This window comes from Canis lupus, chromosome 13 (genome assembly GCF_003254725.2).
Source record: "Canis lupus dingo isolate Sandy chromosome 13, ASM325472v2, whole genome shotgun sequence".
Taxonomy (NCBI): domain Eukaryota; kingdom Metazoa; phylum Chordata; class Mammalia; order Carnivora; family Canidae; genus Canis; species Canis lupus.
The window spans coordinates 2333766-2358525 of NC_064255.1; the positions used below are offsets into that span (position 1 = coordinate 2333766).

Sequence of the window (24760 nt, forward strand, 5' to 3'; positions counted from 1 at the left end):
CAGACGGTACTTGCTATCTTTGGTGACCCAGTAAATGTTTACCAATTAGAAAACTAAACAAGCTAAGCAGTTTAGGTCCAAGGTTTTTTGTTTGTTTGTTTTTGTTTTTTGTTTTTTTTTACCACAAATCTTAAAGGAAATAATGATGAGTATGTTCATTTTCATTTATTGGAAGTTTAAAGCTGTTATATACTCCTTTAAGTACTATTTGAAGGCTGCCTACAATTTAATCAATGGGATACTTTGCACAAGTAGTATAAGAATAGTATAAATGGATTTATGGAACAGTACTCATACATAATATAATCCTTAAGAATATATCAACATGTTGAACATTTCAGAACAGATGGGGTATTGGTGTGGAAAGAAGTTTTGAGGAAAGAGGCTCTGCAAAGTGGAAATGGTCTTATACTCTGTATAATTGTCATATTTTCCAGAGATGCTTGTCTTCTTGAAAACTGGAAGGATTTCCTACTCTTCACTAAGGCAATATTGATCTAAAAAAAAAAAAAAAAAAAAGCCAAATATCTGTTGAACAGCTCCACTTGGATCCCCACGGGTACCTCCAACTCAGCCTCTCCGAAACTGAACTTCTCTTTTCCTCAAAACTTGTGTCTCTCATTCACCCAGGCCCAAGCCAGATATGTAGGATTCTTCCCAGCCACCCCCTTGTTCAGTCACTTCCAATTCATAATTAACCTTATTCTCTTCTGTATCCCCCTTCTGCCTTTGGGGCAGTGATTTCCACTTTGCATCACAATTCCCTGAGGAGCTTTAAAAAAAAAATCCTGATGTCCAGGCTGCCTCCACCAATTAAGTCAGAATCTCTGAGGATGGCACTCTGGCATCAGGATTTAAAAAAGAAACTCTCGGGGATCCCTGGGTGGTGCAGCAGTTTAGCGCCTGCCTTTGGCCCAGAGCACCATCCTGGAGACCCGGGATCGAGTCCCACATCGGGCTCCCGGTGCATGGAGCCTGCTTCTCCCTCTGCCTGTGTCTCTGCCTCTCTCTCTCACTGTGTGCCTATCATAAAAAAAAAAAAAAAAAAAAAAAGAGAGGAACTCTCCAGGTGATTCCAATGCATAGCCATAGTTGAAAACCACTACTGGGGCCTCGTCATTTCTCACAGGTTACGGCAAAAGCATAATAATTGGCCCCAGGTGCCTTGATTTTTGGCCGCATTCTCCCATCTTTCCCTATTCTCTTCTAATTCATTCAGAATTAATTCAATAAAAATTTATTGAGGGCTAGTATGCGTGTGTAGGGGGGGAGGGTTTCCCAAAAACTGCGAATACAACAATGAAAAAGACAGCCCTTATATCTGATCTCATAGAGCTTACAGCAAGTAAAGGGGTGAAGTGGCACAGTTGGGGGAAGCAGAAAAAACAATGAAGAAATAAAGGAAATAAATTTACCTGTGTAACATACAGAAACCAGGAGGCTGTGACTTTAGTTTGGTATCTCAAACTAAAGTCTACTCCTCTGACATTTGAGCTGGTTTCTACAGGACAAGAAGGAGGCGAACAAGAGGTGGGCAAGGCAGAGGGAACAGCAGATGCAAAGGTCCTCACAAGACAAACGTGCCACGTTCAAGATAGCTAGAGGCTGAAGCATAGTAAGAGTACCACATGAGAGTAGAGAGATGGAAGGAAGCCAGATTATTTAAGACATTTTGAAGGTCATGAAAAGGAGAATTCTAAATGGTTGGTATAATATACGGTTAGACACAATAGTATTTTAAGTGGAGTGACACAACTTCTGGAAAGGATCACTCTGGTTGCTCTGGGGATCAGATTGTGGCAGAGTAAGAGTGGAAGCAGGGAGATCAGTTAGGAAAGGAATCAGTTCTTTGCATTATGGTGAAGACAGAGGAGGATGGTTTTGGTATTTGCTTTAGAGGAAGAATTGGTAAGACTTGCTTGGAATGGAGTAAAAACAGGGAATGAGAGAAAGAGAACAATGGGGTTACAAGAACAGCTACTCTTTACTGAATACATGTTACCTGACAGGCACTGCTCTAAATGCTTTATAGATATTAAGCCGTTTAATTATTATAAGAGTCCCAAAAGATAGGTACTGTTTTTACCCCATTAACAAATTAGGATCTGAGGCTTGAGAGGGTAATTTGCCCAAAGTTACATAGCTGGTAAATGGCAGAGCTGGGATTTGGACCATCAGGCAAAGTAGTCTGGCCATACAGCTCATAGCTTTTTTACACCCCAAACATAGCCCCCTCCATTGGTGTCACAAAGTGAAACTTTCAGCCACATTAAACTACAATACCGAAAATCCTTTCTCCTTTCTCCTTTCTCCCTTTCTCTCCTTTTTCTACCCCCCTCCCCTTGCAAGAATCAGTGAAGGTTGCTAGATTGATCCAGGCAGAGAAAGGAAGAGGGCATTCTAGGCAGAGTAGACAGCATGAGAATTTACTTTTCTTTGTACATGCTGACCCTTGCAGGCTATGTCAAATTTATCTTCTCTGTGCTTACCTCCAAATTTTTTTATGTAAAGCACTTCATTATTATTTGTAGGTCTTCCCCTCCTAAATTTTGAAGGCAGGTAGCTTAATGCCTAACACATAAGGGAGAGAGCAAGGGGGATTGGCGGTCTTCTCTGGGCGTTAAGAGACACAAATGTGGTAAAGCATTGTCTTAGCAAGAAGCTTGTAAATTTAACAGGGAAACAGACACATAAAAAATCATTCTAATACAAAGGCCAAAGGTGTCATAGAAACAACATGTTATAAAATAGGACATTGGAGGCAAGAAACTTGACCTAAATGTTGTTTCACTGGAAAAAAAATGAAAGCAAAAATGGGAGCTTGGGGGCTATATTCTTCACCATCATTTACTATGGCTTGGTGAGGCAATCTTGGGACCTCATCCAGGAAGACTTGGGAGATTCTCAGTTGCCACAATTGATTCACTGGAATATGCTACTTCCTGACTTCTCACTTTTACCTGTATTTCTACCTGTGGATAAGTGTATTGATCTCAAGTTGCTTCAGTTCCCTACCTGGCAGGGTCATAGACATTTCTTCTTATACACGTCTCTCCTTTATCTTATGTATGAGGTTTCAGAGCTTGGGTTCTAGCTGTGGGACCTTAGGAAAATTACGGAACTCCCACGACACCCAGTGTTGGGCCCAGTGTGCAAGGCTTGAGGGTTTTGCCCTGCATTACCACAAGGGGTGCCACCGACATAGACCACACTATGCACGGTGTCCCATTGATATGCTCTCCTCCACAGAACCCCTCATAAAATAGGGGGGGAAATAGTACCTACTCCACTGGGCTGTTCTCAGGACTAAATGAGTAAAAGCAGATACAGCTCTTAGGCTTGGCATATAGTAAACTATCAATAAACATCAGCTGCTATTACTAGGTAAAGGGAAGCTGGCTAGAGTGTGAGTTAATCCAGCTAGGATTTTTAGAATGGGGTCATCCACGTCCCTGCTGGTTCTCTTCATTGTTAGGACCATATAAGGAATATGGAGACTTTTCTCTTCCAAATTGAGAACCTAGGCCCCTCAATAGAAAAATCCTTCAGGTGGCTGACAGCTGAGTTGCTCTGATCCACCTATTCTCCTGCTCTCTCACTCACCACCTGCCACCAGGGTGAAATGGCACCATATCCTCCCCAAAGCCAGCCCAACGTATTCTTTCTTGTGGGAAGATTAGACTCTTCAAAGAGCTATTAATCAGCCTTTAGGGTGGTATTTCTCAAAGTGTAGGCTGGAACCATCATTGCCAGCATCACCTGGAGCACTTGTTAAAACAGATTCCTGGGTTCCATCTCAGACTTACAGAATCATCATCTGTGAGGTTGGGGTCCAGGAATCTAGTTTTTAACAAACTCTCCAGGTAATTCATACCACACATTTGAGACCTACAGCTTAAGTGCTTCAGCCATTATGATAATATCCCAACTTTAAGCAGTTTTCTTCCACAGGATCTCTCATCAGTCTCTTTAGGAAGGAAGGGCATCTCATTCCTCTTCATGAGACCCATTCAATTACCTACAGTCTTGTTCATTCTCCCTCCCACCCATTATCAGAAGTGATATCTCCTTTAACCTTCTCTTGATGGAGACTGGATCTTAGGTCACCATTACTCATTGCTTATTCTAGTCTTTCTTAATTACCTTCACTATTTGATTCATGAGTTAGCCTACCCTGAGTTGGTTACCTGGGCTAGAAATCCCCAAAGCCCCCTAAAACTAGAGATGATTAGACTCATTCCATATTGGACAGGGTGGTTTGGTTGACAGGGTCCACAGTTGTGGGTAGCACTGGAAGCAGGATGTCAGTGGGTGATAAGCAAGGACTTAGAATGACCATATGTCCTAATTTGGGGAGTCCTGGATTATACGTGTTGTGGGACTTTATTAATAGCGCCCCTTTCACTCTCAAAAGGTCCTGGGTTAGACACAGTATATCATCAGCCTGGTAATGAGCCTCACATCAATACCAACAGTTCAACCCTTTAGCCCTTGGACTGTGTCAGCCCACCCCCTTCCTACCCTCCCAGTCTCCAATCCCATGCCACAGCTCCTTCCTTTCAGATTTCCTTAATGAATTTATTTTGATGTAATACTTAGGACTTACATCAAGGGCTTTATAAGAAAGCACCATGAAAATTGTTGCTGTATTTACTCTCTCTGACAGTATCTGGAAAATGTTTTTCTTTGGTTTTAGCACCTGGTATAGTTGTTTTCTCCTTGTTTCCCTTGTTTATTAACCTCAATTGTTTTGTCTTCTGGATACCTAATTGTGGAACCGACAGTATTTCTCTTGGCTATGAGGAAGTTTAGAGCTGTATATGTGGCCTCCTTCTGGCCTATATATAAGATTGAACAGGATACACTTTACCTACTTAAGTGAAGAGTGACTGTTGCCATTTCTTCACTAACTTCAGAGTTAATTTCTCTGGTGCTATGTTATGTGTATCTATCTGTAACTTGCCTCTTAACCTTTTTGAAACAAGGCAGGTATAAAAAAATGTGTATGAACACATACCCACAAACAAACTGGTACTGACTGCTAGTTATGTAACTGAAAGGGATTATTTTAAAATGTATACAATGAATAATTTCCTCACTTCAAAATATAGTACTAACAAAATGAATAGCATTTAAGTAATGCTGGATTTAGCATTCTTCAACTACCTCATTATCTAGAAAGTGAAAAGATTCAAACAAAAGCAAGCAAACAAACATAGATTATTTTTCAAGCTGTAATATTTTTAAATATGACCTAGAACCTTATACCAAATAATGGAATGAGGAACACTCACTGCAGAAACCTAATTAGATAGCATGCAGGGGTCGTTATCTTCGTAATGAAATCCTATGCTGTTGGACATGATGAAAGGGAGAGGAAGGGGGCAGGTCAGGGAATCAGATTTGAGAATGTGCAGTCTAGTTAATAATGATGACCCATGAGAAGTCATCTTTGGCCAGATGTGGCCTGTAACAGTCTCCAGACAATTATTCTTACTGTTGGCCTCAATGATATTGCAGGAGTCAAGGGAGGGGAAGGCCAGCTCCCTGTGGTTTTCAGATAACATAAAGTCACATGAAGAAATTCACCTTAATGAAATTACTGAGAAATACATTGTACAACTAGTTTATTTGCGGGGTTGCACTGAGACTTATGAGACTCAAAACTAGATATTCTATGGAAAGTATACTGAGTTATTTTATGGATAAATTGGGCATCTAGTTAAATCTGCTTCAAAAAAATGTCACCCTAAATTTACGGAGATCATGCTGAATGAACAGTTTCTGCCCCTTATCACCATGAATATACCCATCTATCTTTCTTAAAACACAAAACCTTCAGAAAATAAGGGAACAAACCCTTGTAGCTCCTGAAAGAACAAATGTTAACAATTTTTTCATATTTGTATTATTTTTAAAAGCAAAAGAAATGAAGCATTATAGAGTTGAAACCTCCTTTGTACCTCCCACTCCCCAGTCCCATTTCTCTCCTCCCGAGGTAACTGTTATACTGAAAGTTTTACTCTTCTGGTTCATATATTTAGCCTTTTATGATATAAGTACATATTTGCAAATAACATATTTTGTTGTTTCGTGTTCTAAACATAGTTTTTACTAAACAACATTTTTACATAAATGATACTGTACCAATGTATCATTCTACTGCAGCCTCCTTTTTTACTCAGCATTGTTGTCAAGATCTACCCATGTTGATACATGGAAATCTAGTTTATTCATTTTAACTGCCATATAAATGAGCTTTCTTATATATATCTCTTTTTGCACACATGGGAGAGTTTCTCTAGAGTAAATACCTAGAAGCAGAATTGCTGAAGATACTTGTTTAAAACTTGAGAAATACTGGAACTTGTCTTGTGGCTGTCCTTTAATTATACCTGTAGGTGTTAGTATTCAGTGGGTGAAAAAAAAATACACATGTGTATTTGGATTCTTAGAGCTATTCCAGTAAAAGATCTAAAATTACTAATAGAAAGAGATGAACGTCCATAAATCAAGGTCCCTGTATGCCTGTCTCCTCATCTTCATAATGAGGGTCATAAAAGTGCCACCTTCTTAGAGTTTCTGTGAGATTTAGACAAAGTAAATAAGCACCTGGCACTTAGTAATAGCTCAGTAAAATGAGCTATTATCAATAGTGTTATTTTAAGATGAGTGGATATTGGATCCAGCGGCTTTAAGTGTGTCAAGTTGTGTTTAATATTTTTGGCAGAGCCTCTCACTGAAAAGTTAGAAGATACAAAACATTTAAGGAGGGAGAAAACAGTGGGAAAGGCAAGTAGGCACAAATTAACCCCTGCTGGCAGTGGACAGCCTATTTTTGCAGGTGCCATCCTACTCCCTCCCCTTTTTTTGCTGTCCATTCTGTTCAATAGTATTGTCACTTTAGCTCCATGTATGCTAGTCAGGAAACTCATCAGCAATTACCAAAATCTGTTCATAGTATGGTTCTGATTTTAAACATCTCATCTACCTTTGCCAGGGGAATCCCATCAGAAATGTGTGAGAAGACATATTTAAACAGTCATTTCCTGGCAAATGTGGTCAGAATCCAAAATGACTAATTAGAAGTCTGTGTGATGTAAAAAGGTGGACAAGAGATGACATGTAGTGCCTTGAATACATCAACTGATATTTGGGGCTGAGGGGAGAATTTGTTACCTTGCTGAAATTCATACTTGGGAGTTGTGTGGTTTTTTTGGCTTTTTTTTTTTTTTTTTTTTTTAAATAAGACAACACACCACAGTTTGAAGCCAAAATGACTGTGCCACGCCAACATTCCTATCAGTGATCAAAAAGAATAAGATTTTTAAACAGTTGAATAACTAAGCAAGGGAGAAAATGTCTGAAGTCTCAGGGCTAGTAATCTTTTTCCAATTTCAAATTGTTTTTAGGGGTTTTATATCCTGTGATAAAATTTAAACCTTTAAACAATATATCTCAAGGACTTAAGGGGAAAACTGAATAATTACTACAATACTGTTATTTTGAGATGGTTTTGTTCAAATAAAGATCCCTACATGCTAAAGTTGTATTATAATTGATTTTTTACCAAGAATACGAGAGTGCCCAATCCAGATTTTGTACAATGCTGGTTTTGTACATCACAGGAACTCTTTTAAATGATCTTTGTATTTCAGTGTTGAATAGAAGAGAAACAATTTGGGAGTAAGTATTTGAGGATTTAGAAACAATACTTGAGACATCATTCTATTTTCAGAAGGACAAATCTGCAGCACAATCAAATTCAAGGACAGATGACTAAAGTAGATGGTCAGTTGCCAAGAAGTATTTCTTTTGTTTCCACCTTACTATTTTACTGATTTATAGACCCAATAGGAAAACAAGTGTAGTTTTTCTTTTTCTTTAAAATGAACAATGGATTCCCTTGAAATATTACATTTAGAAGACTTGCACAGGAAGTCTGGAGGAGAGAGGACATTCCTTTCATTCTCTTGTCCTTCCAGGCCCACTCCCATGTCACTCCTATCTAACCATGAGCACTGTTTTCCTTTAATTAGGCTTCTAATGTACCTTTGCACTGATTTTTCACAAGTGAAGAATTTCCAACCTGAGAAACCTAAATATATGAATATATGTATTTGCATAATGCCATAAAAATTTTTAAACAAATACAATAGAAAGAACCTTGTAAAATGACATTTCAAAGAGGTGATAAGAAAACTAATTCAAAATACTCATATTTTGAATGGAAAATCCTAGAAAAGAAAATATGTTTGCTATCAAAACAGAGAACTTAAAACTAGAGGGTCTTAGCAGTGGGTTTGATTTTCAGGTCTCCCAAAGAAGCAAACACACAATCATTCTGGATTTTGATTTCCTATATGCTATTTGCTTATTTGTCTCTCTGTTTGCTTGACAAGTTCCATGGTTTTGTTTTTTTTGTTTTGTTTTGCTTTGTTTTTAAGATTTTATTTATTTATTAGAGAGAGAGAGAGAGACTGAGAGAGAGAGGGGCAGAGACACAGGCAGAGGGAGAAGCAAGCTCCATGCAGGGAACCAGACGTGGGACTCGATCCCGGGTCTCCAGGATCACGCCCTGGGCTGAAGGCAGCGCTAAACCACTAAGCCACCAGGGCTGCCTGTTCCATGGTCTTTGATTCTGGTCAAAATGTGTCATCTCTAGACCATTTCCTTTCAGTAACCCTCTGGACAAGATGCCTATACCCAGGAATTTGGTTCTACTTTGCTGCCCTCAGCAGCTCCAAATCTCCAGCCTGTCTCCGGGGTCCCCAAGCCCAGTGTTTACCAGATCTTGTCTCCATCCTACAGCACAGAAGATAGAACATAACTAACTGACAGATTTTTCCAATTGTTGTGATCAACCCCAATATCGCAGAAAATATCTGTGGCTGTTTATGATGGTGTATTTGTGAGTATTATATACACATATGCAAGTGTTTATATATATATATATATATATATATATATATATATAATGATACAGAGAGAAAAGTTAGGATAGCTCATAATTAAAAATTTTTTTCTGAGCACCCTGGTTTTCCCAAGGCTTTATTTGGGGTGACCTGGGGACAGGGAGGTTCTGCATCTAATAGAGGGTATTGGACCTTTTGGTGGTGATGTTGGCTTGTACTGGTGATGCAGGACCTGGTGAGGCAGCAAGAACTTGATCTTGGAGTCCTAGAACTGCTTGACTGCTGGTAGGCAGCACTTGCTGATGCAGTCTCTTTCATTTTCATGATCTGGATTGAGTGGGCCTAGTGTGGTGCCAGTGCACACATCTCAGCAGCACTGGGTGACAGCGCCTGCAGTGGTCAGCTCCCAGTCTGTGTTGTACGAGTCCCTGTGGGAGTCATAGCGCAGCGGGATGCTGACCTTCTTAACTCACAAGGGAGATTTCTCCAATCCCTGTCCAAGGTTGACAATTTCCCCCTGAAGACTTCATCAGCTGAGACACAAAGTGCCAGAAGCAGGATGTGATGACAAAATATTAGGTGCAAAGATTTGCATTCGATAGAGGGTCAAAGTGTGGGATTTGGAGTGGGCAGACAGCTCCCCAATGCCTTGTGTGTGCCCGAGGCCTTCAGGGAGCTCTCTCTGCTCTCCATGCCACCCAAGGAAGGACTAGAATAGCTCATAATTTTAATAGACATGACACATGTCAATCATGTCTTTAATTTCCTTTCTTCTTTCCTCCCTTTTTTAGTTCATGTGATTAACATATGGAGTGACAGACATTCATTGCCAGAAGAACAGATAAAGAAAATGTGGCATATATATAAATACAATGGAATATTACTTAGCCATCCAAAAGAATGAAATCTTGCTATTTGCAATGACGTGTGGATGGAACTAGAGGATATTATGCAAAGTGAAATAAGTCAATCAGAAAAAGACAAATATCATATGATTTCACTCATATGTGGAGTTTAAGAAACAAAACTGATGGGCAGCCTGGGTGGCTCAGCGGTTTAGTGCTGCTTTCAGCCCAGGACATGATCCTGGAGACCCAGAATCGAGTCCCATGTCAGCCTCCCTGCATGGAGCCTGCTTCTCCTCCCTCTGCCTGTGTCTCTGCCTCTCTCTTTCTCTGTGTCTCTCATGAATAAATAAATAAAATCTTAAAAAAAAAAGAAACAAAACTGATGAGGATAGGAGAAGAGAAGGAAAGAAAGTAAGACAGAGAGGGAAACAAACCATAAGAGACTCTTAGCTATAGGGAAACAAACTGAGGGCCACTGGAGGAGTGATGGTGAGGAGATTAGCTAAGTAGGTGATGGGCATTAAGGAGGACACTTGATGGATGAGCACTGGGTGTTATATGCAACTGATGAATCTCTAAATTCCACCTCTGAAACTAATAATACACTATATATTAATTAAATTGAATTTATATAAAATTTTTTTTAAAAAAAACACCTTACTGGGTGATGAGGGAAAACAAATCAGACACAGTCCATGTCTAAACACTCACAGAAGTGAGAGTAAAACTTTGAGTTGGATGCTTACTTAGCCTGTGACAATTATATGCTACACTGTTTTTTTTACAAGGGCTCACTGCCTAAAGCCCTCAGAAGTGCTTGTAATCATGTGACCTTGACAGTCTATTGCTGCTTCCAGTAGGTCTTCATCTCTGATCCCATTTCCAACCTGGCTTCCATCACTCTTGCATGCATATTGAACCCTCTCATTCTTTTTCCATCCCACTCTCTTGGTCACACCAATTCCAATCTGTCTGCTTTTCCATTCTTGCTACTGAACTCTGCATACCAGCTAACCTCAAATTTGCAACCCCATTGTTGATTTCTTACTGATTTCTAACATAGCTATTCCCAGAATTTCCTGTCCTTCTAAGTTCTTAAAGTCCTTGCTCTCTCATTCATTTTATTCAAAAAATACAAATTGAGAATCAACAATATGCCACCTGCTGTGCTAGACAATGGGCAGTAAGGTAGAAGACAAAACAGATCCAATCTCTGCCCTGACAGATCCATTTAGTGAGGGAAACAAAGATAGCTTCCCACCCATTCATTCTGCTTTGCTGGAAACATTTCAGTCCTTTGGGGGGCATCAACCTCTTTGTCTTCCCTTTCTCTATATCATCCCTGTCTGCTGCTTCTTTGTTTCTATCTTTCCTCTTATTTCAGAGGAAGAGCCAATCTTATTTACTCATTCCCTTTTCCCCTCTTACAACACCTTACTCCTTATGGTTTTTAATACTTTTTATTCTGAAGTAAATGATATTATATTAAATCCTTTAGACAGTCTGTATTAAATACAAAGCTATATTTTTATTTTCTCTGATGAAAGGAATGCTGAGTACATTTGTTAATATCTTCAAATTCAGAATTGGCAGTTTCTTTGAGTGCTATCTTATGTTTTTTTCTTCTTGAAATCTGTGTTCTGTCCCAAGATAATCAACATAGGAGCCAGTAACATTCTTGGATCTGGTCTAAACATTCTAATGAATAGTTCCTCAGGAGATATGTCAGGATCCCTTCTTTTTAAATGATTTTATTTGGATTGCCTTCCAGGTACTTTCTATTTTGCTACAAAAAAAGCCCCACCCACATAGGCTTGGTTTTTCAGTTTTTAATCTTAGATTGGCTAACAAATACAAGAAAAATTATTTTCCCTTTCTTATCCACTAATTTTGGATTCGTAGGAAAAGTATTTCAGTATTTAGGAATTCATATAAAAATTTCCTGTTAGATTTAGTAATTACTTCTCATACACTGTTTACTACATCAATTCATGAAAACCTCTCTCCTGTAGGTGATGTCACTCACTACTTTACTGTGATCATAACCTGGAAAATCCTGAGTGTACAGTCTTTCAATTCCAATGCCTTATTTTTTCAGAGAGAGGGTGTCAAAGATTTCTCCTTAGGAAAATATCTGGCTTCTCTTTTTAAAATATGACTTTATTTGTGTGGGATTTTAAAAATATTTCATTTATTTATTTGACAGAGAGAGAGAGAGAGAGAACAAACAGGGGGAATGGCAGGGAGAGGGAGAGATGGAGAAGGTGGCTCCCCATGCAGCAGGGAGCCCAATGTGGGGTCCTGACATCCTGACCTGAGTTGAAGGCAGACACTTAACCAACTGAGCCAGCACCCAGGCACCCCTAAAATACTATTTTTAAAAAAGGGCATCCCACAAAACAAGTTTGGAAAGGTGATGAGAACATCATTGATGATTTTATTTCAACATTGCTGTTCAGGCCAGCATTTCTTCTTCAGGGATACAGAATATGTAGAGCAAGAAGCACTAATATATTATCTTTTTATGGCTATTGACACAATCTGACAGTGTGCTATTGTAGAAATTTGTGGGAAAACTGAGAAATAAATCCTGCCAAAGAGGTAGGCCCTTCAAATATTTGAGGTATGAGTCCTACACTATAGAGAGCATCTCAGATCCCAGTCCTTCTTTAAGAGTGCACGTATTACAAGAGACAGGATGCAAGGGCAGTTGGTATCTACCCTTGGCACAACATACCTTCCTTTTCTGGGTCTGGGAAGAGGCTCCACTTTTGACCACATCCTCCATATCCTAGTTGCACATTTTCTTTAGTGATCATAATTGGCACTTTCCCAGAGCCTCAAGTACCTAGGACATCCTGGTATAGAAGCAGCCTCAAGCTAATAGGAGAGCAGCCTTGGGGGCTGAGAAAGCAGTGGAGATGAATTGAAGCAAAGGAGCTAGTTCCTATCAGGAGAGATCAGTAGTTAAAATCAAGTCAAAGCAACAAAGTAAATTTCAGCTCACTTTGTAGTGTGTCTATATGCAAAGGATTTAGTCCAAGGGGCCCAGGGCTATGTGTAGAAGCTTCTGGGTATGAACATCTTAAGATAGTAAGTGGGTATGCAAATCTTAGATCAGAGAGCCCCTTCCAGATTCTGGAAGCAGATGAATAGCCCCATGAAAAGGGTCTTCTGTGAACCAGATGAGGGAGTCATAAGGGAATCAAGATCCTAGATGGCATGGCTTGAAGTATGGAGGCTTTTTAGTTCCAGTAAGGATGTGGGGTGGGGGTTATCTGGAATCTGGGACTTGGGTCAAAAGCTTATCAGACCATTATCTACATGGTGAGAGTTAGAGCTCTGACAGCCCTGCTGTAAAGCACAGACTAAATTTGACCAATTCCAAATGCCTATGAAGCTGTCCTGGCTGATCTTTCATTGGCCATGGGAGAGGGGTGGAACAGCTTACTGGCACCAGTGTCTGCTCATTTGGAACAGCAGGCATGAGGCTAAAGTAGGGGCAAAGTTTGGCAGTAACTGACCTGAAACCACAGGTCAAAGCTTATCATCTGATACACACGTGCACATACATACACAACAGCCATAGTCTAGAAGGCTGCCTAGTTATTAGTAGTATGACATATGACCAAGACATTAGCAAGGAACAGAAACCGGATTATTCAGAAATAGGCCTGAGCACTGGCCCATGCAAAAGCCAAGAACCAGTTGGGTAAATGGAATACCAGAGGGCTCCCTTCTTTTGCAGCAAGATCTACAGGACTTATACCACCTGGTTATAAAAGGTCACATTTTGGCAGGGCAAGTAAGAGGATGGAGCCTAAAGGAAACAACAAGAAAAAATGTAACAGAAAAAAATTATAAAGTTCTATTTTGTTGGCTCAAAAGAGTACCACTTGCATAATTACAAAAAAACTAACTTCACAGCCATTCACGAGAATAAAGACCTGGGGATTTTGTTGGTAACAAGCTCAACATGAGTGAGTTGTAATATAACGTTGCAAAAACAAAAAACAAAAACAAAAACAAAAAACAATGAAATCTTCAATTGCATCAGCAAAATATAGTGTCCAGCTAAAGGGAAGCAATGGTCCCATTGAACTCAGCAGTGGTAAGGCTTCTTCTGGAGGCTTCTATCTAAGCACCTTCTACAGATAGACACATAGAAAGCAGCATGAATCCAGAGAGAGACAATTAGGCCATAGAAAAATCTAGAAACCATGTCATCTGATATATGATCAAAAGAACTGGTTGTGCTTGGCCAAAAGAGAAAAAACTGAGGCAGGAATGTGTCCTCCAACACGTCAAGGATTGTCTGATGGGAGGAGAAGTTTGAAGGTTTGTTAATCCAGAGGAAAGGCTGAGAATCAGGTTTCAGCTCACTGACAAGCAGACATTTTAGAGAGGTAAGCCTGTATGACAGATGATAAAACTACTTTCCGTAGTCATGAACTATCTGTTACTGAGTATGTTCAAATCGAATCCAAATGGTCCTGTTAAGGGATCCTAATTTTGTGTATGTGGAATGGGCAGAGGAGGCCACATAAGAGGAGTAAGGGGGGCTGTATTAGCCTTAGGAATTCATAATTACTCTCCACCACCAGTCTTTCCATTTGAACACCATTCCTTCCCATTTCTTCCAGAGTTTGCTCCTGTAATCTTCCCCCCTCATCTATATCTTAACATTTTCTCCTTCAAAAAATCCTTTCCAATTTTTATTTTTAAAGAAGGGAACAGTCTTCATTTGATCTTTTGTTTTTGCTTAGAGTGGAGTGCTATTATTGCTTTTACCTGTTCAGCATCTTTTTTTTTTTTTGAAATAGCATCCCAATTTCTTTGGATGAGCACCCCCTCCCTTCACTCTTGGGTCATAAGATTAGAGTGATGTTAACTACCACCATTCTTAGGGGTGATCATATGACCTTTGTATGGCCTATTAGTGTTTCAGATAGTGATTAATTCAGGGATGGGCATGTGACCTAAGCTGTCCAGTAAGAATCAATTCTAAGGTTTTTACTGGAACTATTAGGAACTGCTGGGACCACTTTTTTGTTCATTGTAAAACTGGAGTTGCCAGAAGCCAGCATGTGGAAAGAGTCTGCAAGAGAATGAAGCCAGCACAGAAGAGTAGATGTGGAGGTGGAAAAAGAGAAATAATATCCTGATGATATTGTCAAATCTCTGGACTTTCCAGTTACTCAAGCCAATAAACTCCCTCTTTGGTTTACATCTCTGTCCCTTGAAGCCAAAATAGTCGGAACAATATGTTTGGGCTCTCCCTTTCCTTCTCTCGTTCTTACATCCTTACGTGGTGTTAGAGGCCCATGGCAACCTGTTCTGCCTGCCTCTCCAGCTGCATCTCTCCCAGCCGGCTTTGACACTGCTGTAGATACTCAGTGCTGGTGCAGGAGGGGCAAGCTGGCTCTGTGCCAGTCTTTCTGAAGGCTGATTCCCTTGCAACATTTTTGCAGGGAACCTTCTTTTCACTCCTAAATGCTTCGAGTGCATTTGTGAAGACTCAAATGTCTCTGAGTCTTCCTTTCACATTAGTCTGCTTCTCTCTATGGCCCTTCCATTTTTCTATTCTTTAGGTTAGAATATGTCAGGTCATCTGAGACATACTTATTAAGCCCCTCCCATCTGGGCTAGAAGCTGGTGATTCAACAGGGAAGTCAATGTACATAGCTCCTGTCATCTTGCACTGACCATCCAGGGGAGAACTCTAACTGATGCAGCTGTATCCAAATCACAACTGGGAGAGAATCCAAGCAGCTGCCCTTTTGAACCCCGATTTCACACAATGTAGAAAAGTCATCATCATACACTTGAGTTAGAGTTTCCCATTGCAGATGTATGATACAGAATTCAAAAGGAACAATGTAACCTGGAGAAATGCAATATGAGTACCTACAAAGATATACTGTTCTTTTCAATAGATGTATAATATTCAACTCTATAGAGACAGCCTACATTACTTAAATGATCCCCTATTGATATGCCTTATGTTGTTTCCAATATTATACTCCTACAAACAAATTTGCAATGAGTTATTTATTATTTTATTCAGATTGTGAATTATCTGTACGATAAATTACTCAAAGTTGAATCGTTGGGTCAAAGGATAGGTCTAATTTTCCATATTTACATCTATTGTTCACTTATCTTTCAAAGTGATCTCATAAATTAAGTCTATCAACAGTGGATGAATGCCCTTTCCCAACATTCTCTTTGACAAAGTCTATTATTAAACATTTTGGTCTTTGCAAATCTGTTAAGTGAAAATGCTATCTCATTTTCATTCTAACTTACATATTTTATTGTGAGGTTGAGTATCTGTGCTAGTATTCACTTGTATTTCCTTTCCTGAAACTATTTGTTCATGTTCTTTGTCTATTTTTCTATTAGATTCTTGACCTATTGATTGGTATATGCACCTTATATTTTATGGAAACTAGCTCTTTTTCTTCCATATTCTTGCAACTTTTTTCTAGATTTAACCTTTCATTTCATTTATATGTTTCTTTTTCTGCTTTGTCATGTTTATTTTTGCGAAGAACATGACAACTTTTAACAACTTTTAATCTTCTCTTTTTCATCCTCTGTATATTGCTAAGTCTTAAAATCTGTTTCTTCTTAACATTCTGTGATGGGGGAAAATGAGCAGACCATTTATTAGTGAGGAAGTACAAGTGGCTAATGATAGCACATAAAAAGTAAATCCTCATAAAAAACAACAAAAAACCAAATTTGTTTTGTTTTTTACTTTAGCAAATTGGCAAACATAATTAGAGTGAAACCAGCATTGCTATACTCAGTTGGCAGGAGTGCAAATTAGTTCAGTACTTTTGGAAAGTAAATTCTCAGTAAGTAGAAAGAGCTTTAAATTTTTGAAAATTCTTTATTCAGAAATAGCTCATCTGGAAATTTACTCGGTAGATGTACCATCAAGATGGACAACGATTAATGCCTGAGATGTACTTCTACCCAGCACTATTTTAACACAAGGAAGAATAGAAAGCAATTCGTAAGTTGTTGTCCTACAAGTAAATCACAGTGTGTACCCATACCAGTGAAGGCCACACAGCTACAAAATTAAAGCTCAAAGCTATTAATGAAGTGGGAAAATTCCCACACTATTACATGCTTAGACATTGCTTAGACAATGAGACAACAACTGCATTAAAATACATGAAAAACTGGGAAGAAATATCAAAGCAGTGGTTACTTGTGTTTAGAGAGATTATGCATGAAATTGTTCTCCTTTTTACTTCTCTGTTCTCAAATTTTATAACATGCACGTATTGTATAGTCTAATAAAAATCAAAGTCAAAATAAGCACACATAAAAGGATGTAAACCTATTTCTAGGATTTATTCGTTTCCTTCATGTTTCCACAGTGACCACAGAGGCCTTTATTTATTTATTTGTCTTTCACATTGGGATTGTTGTAACAATCCGTATTACCCAGCCGTGCTACCTCTGGTCTTCTCCAACACTAGACTAGGTTATTGGCAAGCAATATCACTACTCAAGACCCCCACAGATCTTCCTACTCCCTACTATATGATGTTTACATTACTCAGATGAGTACATTAGCCCTCCATAATTTGGCTCTATTCTAAGTTATCCAAGTGGACTTCCTGCTGCTCCCCAGAGACATCCTGCACCCTAGCATTGTCGTGTCACTCTCCCTCCCATGCCTTTTCCTGGACTCTGCTCCTTCTGGGCACTGTTCTCATAACTGCCTTCCTCACGCTCCTGTTGTGTCCAGGCCTTACATACCCTCAGGAAGTGCCATCTCCTCCATGTCGACCCCTAGCCCACCTTGGGGGACCTCTCAGAGCATGTCCTTTTCATCTCAGCTGCAGCATAACGTTGCACAGTTCTGCTGTCATTCCTCATGGGCTAATATTGACTCCCCAGCTGTTTTGAGAGCGCTGTAAGGGCAGGCAACGCCAATCATAATCCTCTTTTTTCTTCCCACTTGGTTTCTGCAAAGTGCTGAGCAGGGGAAAAGCCCTGGCCAATGCCCAAGGAGGCTGCTATGAGGAGCAGATTCATGGACGATGTCCTCCACTTTCTCCTATTCTTTCCTGGAAGCCTTTCTTCCGAGGAGGCCCGGCCCAGTGGCAGAAGCAAATTAGAGGAAGCCCTGGAATGGGGTTGTCAACCCTAGCTACATATTATAAGCATTTGGGGAGCTTTAAAAAATATAACCGCTTGCTCTCTTCCTGCTCCTGCCCCCTGCTCAGAGGTTTAGAATTTAATTGGTCTAAGGCGGGACAACACTGATGTGTTTTCTAAAGCTCCCTAGCTGACTCTAATGGTTTCACTAACTGAGCCCTACTGCTTTCAGGCCCCAGCCCTTTTGGCATGCACCCGTTCCAGCACTTTCCTGTCTTGTTTCCAGGCAGGAAGTCATCCCAGAACTGGCCAGAGACTCCAAAGAGACTGTCTTTAGATAAATGCTCTGGCATCAGCTATAGCCTTTGTTGTTTTTCAAAGGTGTTTACTTTCAAATTGACAACTGTCTGCATTGGAACCTGCTCTGAAGATTGCCTTGTATCAGTTGCCTTTCAGTCCAGGCACCAAAAGCAGCAAATGGATAGACCAGGGTTAAAATAAACTCAGACCCTCCCTAAACAAAACACTATTGTTAGATGGTACAGCAATCTGATGGAAGCAGTTTGGTTCATATGGAAACGCAGTACATGATTTGTGTGACAGAGCTAGTATATAATATCAAAGAAAAGAGAATATATATGTACAAAGAGGAAATCTCAATCATTATCAACTATTATAAAAATCTGATTAATGTATTAGTACACAGCCTGCTTATTTATATACTAACAAAAGCAACGATAACATTTTTTAGCACTCTCTATGCACCAACTACATGTTCTAAGGGGTTTTTTTGGGGGGATTATTTCATTAATCTGACAACCCTATGAGGCAGATATTATTATTCTCATACAGATGAGGAAATTGAGGCACTGAATTACTAAAGAATTTTCTGGCTCATATGTATCAGAGTCGGGATTAGAAAACTTTCAGGGCTTCTGTTCCTAACAGCTTTCTAAGACTAATTTCTATTTCAAAGGAAAATGAGAGCTTTTTTTTTGATATTCAAAGTTTCTCAATTATCTGAGTACGTATTAAATACCTTCCATTATTTTTCTCTTCTAATTTTCATTGTAAATGCTTCCAAAGTATACAATACACATCATTGCTCCTTAAATAGAGTAAAGTGAGCACAATTTAACTTTTCTTACAGACTCCATGCTAGCATCATAGACTTTAATTATTTGGGGGAGGCTAGATGGAGCTTAATTTTTCTCTCAGGTTTTTTAAAGCTCACAGAGTCAGGTCATTTCGACCCACTGCACTGAACAATTGCGATGGCCACCTTTTCCCTCAGTACCTTCTAAAGGTAACTAGTTACACTGCTTACAGATCGTGCTGAGGCATTAGCTCCAGAGAGGGCTGTGTTCTGTTCTGCAAAGGCCTTGCAGCTCCTCAGCCACAGCTGATGACTTAGAGTTGGACACCTGACCTAAAGCAGCCATGCTCTAAGCTGGCCAGAATTCTACAGTATGGACCAGTGGGGAAAATCTAACCAAAAATGGGTGACATATGGGGATCCCTGGGTGGCTCAGCAGTTTAGCACCTGTCTTCGGCCCAGGGCATGGTCCTGGAGACCCAGGATCGAGTCCCACATCGGGCTCCCTGCATGGGGCCTGCTTCTCCCTCTGCCTGTGTGTCTCTGCCTCTCTCTGTGTGTCTCTCATGAATAAATAAATAAAATCTTAAAAAAAAAAAAAAAGGTGACGTGGTCCAGATTCTCCCTTAGGAGTATTTTTTTTTTTTAAGATTTTATTTATTTATTCATGAGAAACACAGAGACATAGGCAGAGGGAGAAGCAGGCTCCCTGCAGTGAGCCCAGCGCAGGACTCCATCCCAGGACCCTGGGATCATGACCTGAGCCAAAGGTAGCTGCTCAACCACTGAGCCTCTTGGGCATCCCCCCTGTTGGGAATTGGAACTGGGAATTGCTAGTTAGCAGAGAGAGCTAAAAGGATAGAGAGAGAGAATGAGAGAGAGTCGATGGGGGGAGAAAGAGCAAACGTTATGAGGAACCAGATAGGATGGTAAGCTGAAACTGTGCGGTAGAAAAGACAGCGCGGGAGTCACCAGAGCAGGTGTCACCAGCAGAGCGAGAGAAGAGGGTGTGGCGAAGGTCAGGGGGAGGGGTAAGGTTCCAGCGACTCCCAAGTTCACATCCCACCCAAAGGAATTCTCAACAACGTGTAGGCACCATGCTGGCCAAATAAACTGAGTCTGTGGGTTGAAATAGGTCAAGAACTGGTCGTTTGCACATTCCAAAGAGAGGATGAGGAAGTCAGTTAGATACGGCCAGCCGCAGCCCGAGGGGACAGCTGAGTCACATAAATAACTGATCACTGAGGTGATGATGTGCGAGCTCCTGATGCTGAAGTCCTGGGGTAACCTTGGAGTCTTGATGATGTCCTGGTTCCAGTCTTCCTGAGGTTTGGCTCTGTGACAGTGCCTGTTTTTCCAGAGGCTTGGTGATCTGGCCTTTCGTGGTTCCCACGAGGCCCTGTGGGGCTGAGATCCCTGTTTTCTTCATTCCTTATAACTCCTTCCCCTAATATTAGCTGTAACTTGAGCTGTTCTTTGGAACTAAAAGGGCCTAAGGAAAACACTCTACATGGCCCCAGATTGCTCTTTTTTCCCCCTTGGAATTATTGTTCTCCTATTTATAGTTTTTCTGTTTCTCCTATGCTGCTGGGCTGTCAACTGTCACTTTTTATTGCCACAACGTGCTTGCTTGTACTAGCCATTCTATTCTGTCTTTGTTATTAAGGCTACTTGTAGACTTGGACACTAGATCTGGAGGTGTGATGGAGTGAAAAAAAAATTTTTTTAAGTAAGCTGGCAATTAGAGAAGGGTGAATTTTACAGTATGTCAATTACATCTCAATAAAGCTGTTATACAAAATTAAATAAGCAATGAAAGACTTTTAGTGTCACGTGAGCTTTAGTATATGTTTTGGAAATGCAATTTGTTCAGATGTCTTTCTTGTTTACTTTTATACTTTTGGCTCTAGTCCAATCAGTGAATGTCTTACTAAAATATCCTTTGGTTCTGGGGAACCAAACACACTGGAGCCAAGCACAAGTAAAGGAAAGAAGATTTATTTTAAGACATTATACAGAACCCAGCTGAAGAAAGTATGCATGGTTGGACAGATTCTCTCCCATTCTGTCTCTTACTTTCCCTCTCTCCCAGTAGCTGCTTGGTTTCCTATTCTCTCTTTGTCCTTGTTTCACATCTTCCATTTTCCTCTCTGCCAACTAGCTATTCTGCTTTTCTGTAGAATTTTAGTTTTTTTTCCCCTCCTGACACTGCCTAGCTCAGGACTTTGGGTTGCCATGCTGCCTGTTTTGGCAATGACTCTTCATGACCTTGCATCTTCATCGCCAACACCATCTGATTCAGTCCTGCTAACAATAACAAATCGTTGGCGGTGTTACCTGTCACTATCTAGAATTAGTCCATAGTCATTACCTTGATTTTCATTCATGTACAAATCAGAAAAATTTTGAGGGGAATAGGACAGTTCTCTTCAGTTCTTTCTTATCATCTCCTAGAATCCTACTACTCAACTATCTTTGGAAAACCTTAGTTCATGTTAAACTATATATAATGCATATTTCATTGTTAACATAGCTATGAGCTGTTACTGAGTTTCAGTGAAAAACCGCTTTACACTCCACATTGCATCTGCATGGGCATGCTTTCCTGACCAAAAGGTGGTCACTGGTGTAAGGATGTTTTGACAGTTCGTCTAAAATCACTACTTTTTTTTTTTATCATGTTCCTTTCCCTTCACAAATGTACAAAATAATTACAAGTCAAATACTGGTGGAAGAGTTTATTATTAGCTTTTCAAAAGATGCCAAGTGTTAGAGGAATTTTTTCTCCCAGGCCAAGGCAGGAACAGTTCTATTTCAAAAGCAGTAAAATGCAAATTAAATGTTTTTCCATTTTTAATCGAGCATTGAATGGTTTACAAAACATTTTTTTACATGTGATTGAACTTAATACTCAAAATAATGTTCTGAGGTTAGTACTGTAGTATCATTTTGTAGCTGGAAAACAGGGTCAGAGAAGTTCCATGCGCCAGATAAACACTAAAGTCTTTTTACTCTAAATCTTGTGGATTTTGCATGGCATTTTGCCTTCCCTTTACTTTATCCCTAACAGTACTTGGGGGAAGGGGCACCACTTAACTATTTCAAATCTGCAGATTCTTAATATAAACTTCTCTGTATAATCTCCTTTGGTTTCTCAAATTCCAAAGCCCATACACTTTATATTATAACAAAACTACCACTTCATAATTCATGCTAAATTAAGAGTGTTGGATTGAAGGTTGCCACAGCCTAAAATGTTAGACGGGTCCCTCCCAATTGAAATCACACATGCTCTTTTAATTGTAAAACTAGTGTATCCCTTTCTAACTCTCTCTAACTTTGTCAGGGATATAACCCTAATTATGGAAACTAAAATAAAATGTAAATCTCTAATGGAACCATTCTTGCAATAACTGTCAATGCTATTTAAAGGAGCAGATCAGTTTCCAAGATGAGACTGTGATTGTGTGGTATTGGTGGCTAGGATGTTAGCCTACTTAAAAGAAGAAATCTTTTTTAAGGAGATACATGCATTTGCTATTTATATGTAAATAGATCCTATTAACTGCCCAAAGGGTTATTATCACTAAGGTAGGCAAACAGGGCTTCTAACTTAGAAAACCCTCCTTAGCTGTTTAAATCATTCATTCTTGGTATGCAAAAGTAGTATAACGATGCAGCTTCTTAAAATATCTAATTCAGACTTTTTGTGGATTTAGATTTGTTTTCCTCTCTATTGCTCCATTTATTATTATCCAAAAGGCAGACATTAGATTGGAATTTAGGTCCTCTGTATTCATGATTCACTAAATTGTATTTGTTAATATCACATTTGGTGCTTATCACAGATTTCTCAGGACTGTGCCAAGTAGAAGAATTTTAATAGTTCTTATGGTTTACGGAGTATGAGCAAGAAATAACCCACATGTAATGAAATGCTAAGAAAAAGAGGGGCACCTGCCAACACATGAGTTATTTTTATTTCAAATCCTTACTACTCTGCATTGACTTGATTCCTAATCTGTTTGCTTAGAGACATTCAGGATTACTTGAGGAACAAAAATGATCTAGACACTTAGGCAACATTTTAGGAGAAAGGTAAGCAGAGATAGCTGAGGGAAAGTGCTGAAGGGCTGAGGGCTGCAGTTCAGAACAGAGAGGAAAGTGAGAGATAAACATAGAACAACACAGCATTAGATTTCTGTTTAGATTGGCTGTACCAGTTCACATTCCTACCAACAGTGCAAGAGGGTTCCCCTTTCTCCATATCCTCTCCAGCATTTGTTATTTCCTCAAAGAGTTAAAAATAGAGCTACCCTACAACCCAGCAATTGCATTTACCCCAAAGATACAGATGCAGTGAAAAGCCGAGACACCTGCCCCCCAATGTTTATAGCAGCAATGTCCTCAATAGACAAATATGAAGGAGTCTTGGTGTCCATCGAAAGATGAATGGAAAAAGAAGATGTGGTCTATATATACAATGGGATATTACTCAGCCATTAGAAAGGACTAATACCCACCATTTGCTTCGATGTGGATGGAACTGGAGGGTATTATGCTGAGTGAAGTAAGTCAATCAGACAAGGACAATCATTATATGGTTTCACTAATACGAGGAATATAAAAAATAGTGAAAGGGATTATAAGAGAAAGGAGAGGAAAATGAGTGGGAAAAATCAGAGAGGGTGACAAAACATGAGAGACTCCTAACTCTGGAAAACAAACAAGGGGTATTGGAAAGGGAGTTGGGTGGGGGGAATGGGGTGACTGGGTGACAGGCACTGAGGGGGGCACTTGACGGGATGAGCACTGGATGTTATACTATATGTTGGCAAATCGAACTCCAGTAAAAAAATATACATAAAAAAAAAGATTTCTGTTTAGACTGAAAAGATTTAAGGTACGTGTTAGGAAGAAATGTGAGGCTATTTAAATAAGACCACTACATTGGAAAACTTCGAATGTAAGAAAGTAAATAGTCTCCTTTTTACATATGAGTTTGTAGAAATGTGAATTAAAATTAAATATGTCAAAGCTAGACAATAGAATTATATGTTTGAAGAGAGAATTTTATTCCAGAGTATAAATTTAAATTATGTGTCTATATCTATAACTATATCTATGTCTCTATCTATAGAGAGACATAAAATTTATATTTATACCTATATATATAACTTCGTAGATATAATCTTTGGTAATGAGGTTCTGGCATTTTACTCACATTCTTGATCTTGTATTTTTCCATAACTACCAAATAAAAATTAACCAATTGAAGTCTAAAACACATTTGGTGAACCTGAAAATTTGTAACCATTCTCATAGTTATGGTTGTATTAAGTTTATAAGACCAATGCTTATTATTCCTATTAGTAACACTTTTACTTTATACTTTTTAAATAAAATACTTTTTATTTATTGAATTTTATTAATTTATTTTTTAAATTTTATTTATTAAAAATACTTTTTAAAATAAAAAAAAGACAAAATGCAATAAATGTTCAAAAGTGTTATCCAAACACTGAAGCAGAGAAAGATGGCAGTGTGTTTGAAATAGATCTGTTGCCTACCAGCCAACTCCCCGCACTAACCACAAATAATCATTTAAAACAATGAACCTGAAATAAAAGGATTGTGGTTCACATTGTGGAGGCAATTTAGAGGCATCATCTAATATATAACTGTGGAGCGAAGTCAGGGAAATCAAGTGAAAGGTCTAATGCTGAAATTACTTTTTCAGGGATATTTCCAATGTATTTGGATATGCATTAATAAAC

General features: G+C 39.3%; 1 pseudogene; it reads right to left on the reverse strand.

Annotated features, from left to right (window-relative positions):
* Positions 1–9088: 9088 nt before the first annotated feature.
* On the reverse strand, positions 9089–9608 carry LOC112662496 (60S ribosomal protein L18a-like; annotated as a pseudogene).
* Between the last annotated feature and the right edge of the window lie 15152 nt (positions 9609–24760).